This window comes from Lathyrus oleraceus, chromosome 1, assembly GCF_024323335.1.
Source record: "Lathyrus oleraceus cultivar Zhongwan6 chromosome 1, CAAS_Psat_ZW6_1.0, whole genome shotgun sequence".
Classification (NCBI taxonomy): Eukaryota; Viridiplantae; Streptophyta; class Magnoliopsida; order Fabales; family Fabaceae; genus Lathyrus; species Lathyrus oleraceus.
In genome coordinates this window covers 183,674,625-183,680,563 of record NC_066579.1, presented here as the reverse complement: position 1 = coordinate 183,680,563, position 5,939 = coordinate 183,674,625, and positions in this window count along the sequence as shown.

Sequence of the window (5,939 nt, the reverse complement as noted above, 5' to 3'; positions counted from 1 at the left end):
ATCTACGCACATTCGCACCTTACCATCTTTCTTCGGTACCGGTACCACATTAGCAACCCATTGAGGATAAGAAGTAACGGCTAGAAAACCGGCATTGAACTGTTTCATAACCTCAGCTTTGATTTTCTCAGACATTTCAGGACGCATGCGGCGAACCTTCTGCTTAACAGGACGACAATCCTCCTTCATCGGCAGACGATGTACTACTATGTCAGTATCCAATCCTGGCATGTCTTCATAAGACCAAGCAAAGATCTCCACATAGTCACGCAACATCTGAATCAATCTTTCTTTGACACTGTTTTCCAAGCCTGCTCCTATTTTGACTTCTTTTCTGTCCACTTCAGTACCTAGATTCACGATTTCGAGTGATTCTTCATGCGGCTGTATAGTCCTTTCCTCTTGCAGTAACAGTCTGGCAAGCTCTCCAGGTACTTCACAATCTTCCTCACTTCCATCTTCGGCTTGGTAGATCGGATTTTCAAAGTCATAATTGTAGGTGTTTAATTGGCTGCATTGTATGGTAAAACACAAATGTCTTGACTGATGTCATGACATGTATATGTAACTACATTGTAGTTATTGCAGGACTAGCTAACACAGGATTATTGAATGCTGTGACATTCATACCTGTCAACAGATACTAAGGAACAGAAGCTCTGTTAGAACTTAGTATTCACTTGCAGTCTGGTTATCAAGGAAGAACCAGACCTGGCATAAGGCCTACTGATTGAATGTCAAACTGGATGTTGTGACATTCATCATTGACAGCAGCTACTGAAGATTGGGCAGAGTGGTGTTCTGCTATACTTCAGCATATTAGTTAGTTTGTTCTTCAAGAGAATTACAGAACTAACCTAAGGCCAACTGTGTAAATGTTAAGTTGGACACTTTGACATTTACTAATGTAATCTGGTACTGTAGTATGGTCATATTGATCATGTACAGGTCAGCAGATTTGTACAGTCTGTTTTCTGGGAAAACAGACTCAGCATATGGACCTTGATGTCAAGCTGAATGTCGTGACATTCATGCCTGACAGCATATGCTAAATTGTAGGTTGTTCAGTTTTCTGTTACAGCTTTCTCAGGCTATTCTTTAGGAAGTCAACAGCTTAGAGAAAATCCAGGAAATCAACAACCAAGCTACATTCAATGAACCTAACAAATAGCCTATTTGTTAGCAACCTAAATATTGAATTTGAGGGAACGTATGTGACCTAAAATTCAGGAAAATACAGGTGCAAAAGCCCAGGTGCTGCAATATAAAAAGGAAGGCATTCCTCCATTCAGTTTCAGGGATTTTGAGGCGTGAAGATTTAGTGTGTCCATCTTACTTCACTGCTGTATTTTTGTGAGTCTAGAATTAGACGTATCTTGTAAGCCAAGTCATTATCAAATAGATGATTGCTTTGGCATAGGGTGTTCATTGAGTTGTAAGTGTTGTGTCACTCAAAGCTTTTAAGTGTGAGTGCTGTGTATCTTGGTTTAAGCTGTGAAGCATAACCAAGAGTTGTTTTTGAAGTGTGACTTCAAAGTGTTTTTAATATCACTGAGGTGATTGAGGGGGAGTGAGTAGGAACTCTGATCTTAGATTAAGATTGAAATTGCATTGGGTAGGGATTAAGTGATAAGTTGTAAACGGGTGAGTTTAGCTTTGAATTGATACTACTAATAGTGGATTTCCTCCCTGGCTTGGTAGCCCCCAGATGTAGGTCATGTTGGACTGAACTGGGTGAACAATTACTTGTGTTATTTACTGCACTTATAATTAAGTTCTGCATAATCCCTGTCTGTGCAGAATTGGATGTCATAACAACCTGTGTGACATCCAAAGTCTGATAACTAGAATTTCAATTGGCATCAGAGCAGGCACCCTGCCTGTGAAGTTCTGGGTGAGATCTAGGGAAGTTACTTTCTAGTACCATGGACAAGGACTTAGGACACTCAAATAGACCACCCATGTTGGATGGCTCTAATTATGATGACTGGAAGCCTCGTATGATAGCCTTCTTAAGGTCTCTAGACAGCAAAGTCTGGAGAGCTGTCAACAAAGGATGGGAACATCCAATGAGGACAGGTGAAGATGGAGTCAGTGTGCAGATTCCTGAAGAAGACTGGGACAAGGAACAAGAGGCATTAGCTCTTGGAAATTCCAAAGCCTTGAATGCACTGTTCAATGGAATCACTAAGAACATCTTCAGGCTGGTGCACCATTGTGAACTAGCTAAGGAAGTTTGGGATACCCTCAAGGTAACTCATGAAGGTACTTCCAAGGTGAAGATGTCAAAACTTCAGATGCTGACAACCAAGTTTGAAAATCTGAGGATGAAAGAGGATGAGACTATTCATGACTTCCACATGAATATTCTTGAAATTGCAAACACCTCTGGTGGACTAGGTGAGAAAATGACCGAAGAGAAACTTGTAAGAAAGATTCTCAGGTCCTTGCCTAAGAGGTTTGCTATGAAGGTCACTGCTATAGAGGAGGCTCAGGACATCAGCAATATGAAGGTAGATGAGCTCATTGGTTCTCTCCAAACCTTTGAAATGGGCTTAGGTGAGTATGCTGAGAAGAAGAAAAGCATAGCCTTTGTATCTAATGCTGAAGAGGAGGCAGAAGAAGGATATACTGGAGGTGATGAAAGTATATCAGAAGCCTTAGCCATGCTTGGAAGGCAATTCAACAAGTTCATGAAGAAGATTGATCAAAGAGGTAGACCCAATGTCAAGAACATCCCGTCTGACATTAAGAAAAGATCAACTTCTGAAGAAAAGTTCAACCATGGGAAAGGAATCCAGTGTCATGGTTGTGAAGGGTATGGACACGTCAGAGCTGAATGTCCTACTTACCTCAAATTGCAAAATAAGGGGCTAGCTATCACATGGTCTGAAGGAGATTCTGAAAGTGAATCTGAAGGAGAATCTGCCAAACATGTCACTGCACTAACTAGTGTGTGTGTCTCTGAAGATGACACAAGTGCAGATGAGCTGACCTTTGATGAACTTGCTGCAGCATATAAGAAGCTGTGTACCACCAGTGCAGAAGTACGTGCACAAGGTGAAAAGCAGAAGAAACTCATCAAGGAACTGGAAGATGAGAGACAGAAACAACTGTCTGCCATAGAAGGGCTGAATGATGAGATAGCCCTGCTGACCTCCAAGCTGAACCAGATGACCAAATCCATCAGAATGATGAATAAGGGAACTGACACCTTGGAAGAAATCCTAAAGGTGGGACAGCAGTCTGGAACCAAATCTGGGCTAGGATTTAGAAAAAGAACTGAACACAAACGCCCAAAGGCTAAAGTTCAGAAGTTCAAGCAGATGTCACAACCGATGTCTCAACATCGAGGAGCTAGGATGAATGATCATCAGAAGAGAATATTCCAGAATTTGCGGTGTCACCACTGTGGCAGGCTTGGACATATAAAAGCCTTCTGCTACTGGATTCATGGCTTCCCTAACAGAGCCTCACCTGTCAGACCTAAGCATAACACACGCAAGCGATGTGTTCCCATTAAGAAGCAACAATGGTATGCTAGGATAGCACACACTGCCCTAAGGGCTTCTTCCAGAGAAGACTGGTACTTTGACAGTGGATGCTCAAGACATATGACTGGTATGGAAAATCTACTGGTAGACATTCAACCTCACACCACCAGCTATGTGACTTTTGGTGATGGTGCCAAAGGAAAAATCAGAGGTGTGGGCAAACTGGACTGTTCTGGAGTGCCAAAACTGAACAATGTGCTGTTAGTAAGAGGACTCACTGCAAACCTCATCAGTATAAGTCAGCTGTGTGATCAAGGTTTTCATGTTCAGTTTACGAAGGAGCAGTGCATTGTGACAAATGGTGACAATCAGGAAGTTATGAGAGGAACCAGGTCCAAAGACAACTGCTATCTGTGGGAACCTGACCTCTCTAACTTTTCCACAACGTGCTCCTCAGCCAAGGAAGAACAGGAGGTGAAGCTGTGGCATAGAAGACTTGGCCATCTCCACTTACGTGGAATGAAGAAGATCATATCCAAGGAAGCAGTCAGAGGAATGCCAAAGCTTCTGATTGATGATGGTAGAGTCTGTGGAGAATGCCAAGTGGGCAAGCAAACCAAGATGTCACACCCAAAGCTGGGACATTCCACAACCTCCAGAGTTCTGGAACTGCTGCACATGGACCTAATGGGACCTATGCAGGTGGAAAGTCTTGGAGGGAAGAAGTATGCCTACGTGGTGGTTGATGACCATTCCAGATACACGTGGATAAACTTCATCAGAGAGAAGTCAGATACATTTGATGTCTTCAAGGATCTGTGCATAAGACTTCAAAGAGAAAAGGACAGCTGTGTGGTCCGGATTAGAAGTGATCATGGCACTGAGTTCAAGAATTCCAAGTTTGATGAGTTCTGCTCATCTGAAGGAATAAGCCATGAGTTCTCCTCCCCTATAACTCCTCAGCAGAATGGAATAGTTGAAAGAAAAAATAGAACTATTCAAGAATCTGCCAGAGCAATGATTCATGCAAAGAAGCTCCCTATGCACTTTTGGGCTGAAGCAATGAATACGGCGTGCTATGTTCACAACAGAGTCACCTTGAGAAAAGGAACCTCCTCCACTCTGTATGAAATATGGAAGGGTAGAAAACCCACTGTGAAGTACTTTCATATTTTTGGAAGTAAATGCTACATTCTCACAGATCGTGAACAGAGAAGGAAGCTAGATCCCAAAAGTGATGAAGGCGTATTTCTGGGATACTCCACGAACAGCAGAGCCTATAGAGTGTTCAACTACAGGACCAATGTCCTGATGGAATCCATAAATGTCATTGTGGATGATAAAGAGGAAGGAACCGATGTCATGGAGGATGTTGAAACATTCCTTGATAGTCCAACTGACAGTCCAGTCAAGCCTGAAGAAGTACAGGAACCTCCTCCTGAATGTGAAGTAGAAGCACCTGCCAAAGTGCCATCTATCAGAATTCAGAAAGACCACCCTAAGGATCTTATCATAGGGGATCCCACCAGTGGTGTAACTACCAGGTCAAGGGGAATAAACTCAAATTCCTGCTTTGTTTCCAAGGTTGAACCAAAGAATGTGAAAGAAGCCCTGACTGATGAATACTGGATCATTGCCATGCAAGAGGAACTCGAGCAGTTCACAAGGCATGAAGTATGGGAGCTGGTTCCAAGACCTGAAGGGTCCAACATCATTGGTACCAAGTGGATCTACAAAAACAAATCTGATGAGAAAGGAGTAATTACTAGAAATAAAGCAAGACTAGTAGCTCAAGGATACACTCAAGTTGAAGGAGTAGACTTTGATGAGACATTTGCTCCTGTGGCTAGACTTGAGTCCATCAGATTGCTGTTGGGGGTAGCATGCATCCTGAAGTTTAAGCTATTGCAAATGGATGTGAAGAGTGCATTCTTGAATGGCTACCTGAATGAAGAAGTCTATGTGGAACAACCCAAAGGGTTTAGTGATCCTAACCAACCTGAGCATGTATACAAGCTGAAGAAAGCCTTGTATGGGTTGAAGCAAGCACCCAGAGCTCGGTATGAAAGGTTAACCGAATTTCTGACCACAAATGGATACAGAAAGGGTGGCATAGATAAAACCTTGTTTGTGAAGGATGAGGAAGGCAAAATCATGATAGCTCAAATCTATGTGGATGATATAGTCTTTGGTGGAATGTCAGAACAAATGGTTAAAAAATTTGTTCACCAGATGCAATCTGAGTTTGAAATGAGTCTAGTGGGAGAACTGACCTATTTCCTTGGAATGCAAGTAAACCAAATGGAGGACTCCATGTTTCTCTCCCAAAGCAAGTATGCCAAGAACATAGTTAAGAAGTTTGGTATGGATCATGCCAGGCACAAGAGGACTCCAGCTCCTACTCATCTGAAATTAACCAAAGATGATGGAGGACCCAGTGTTGAT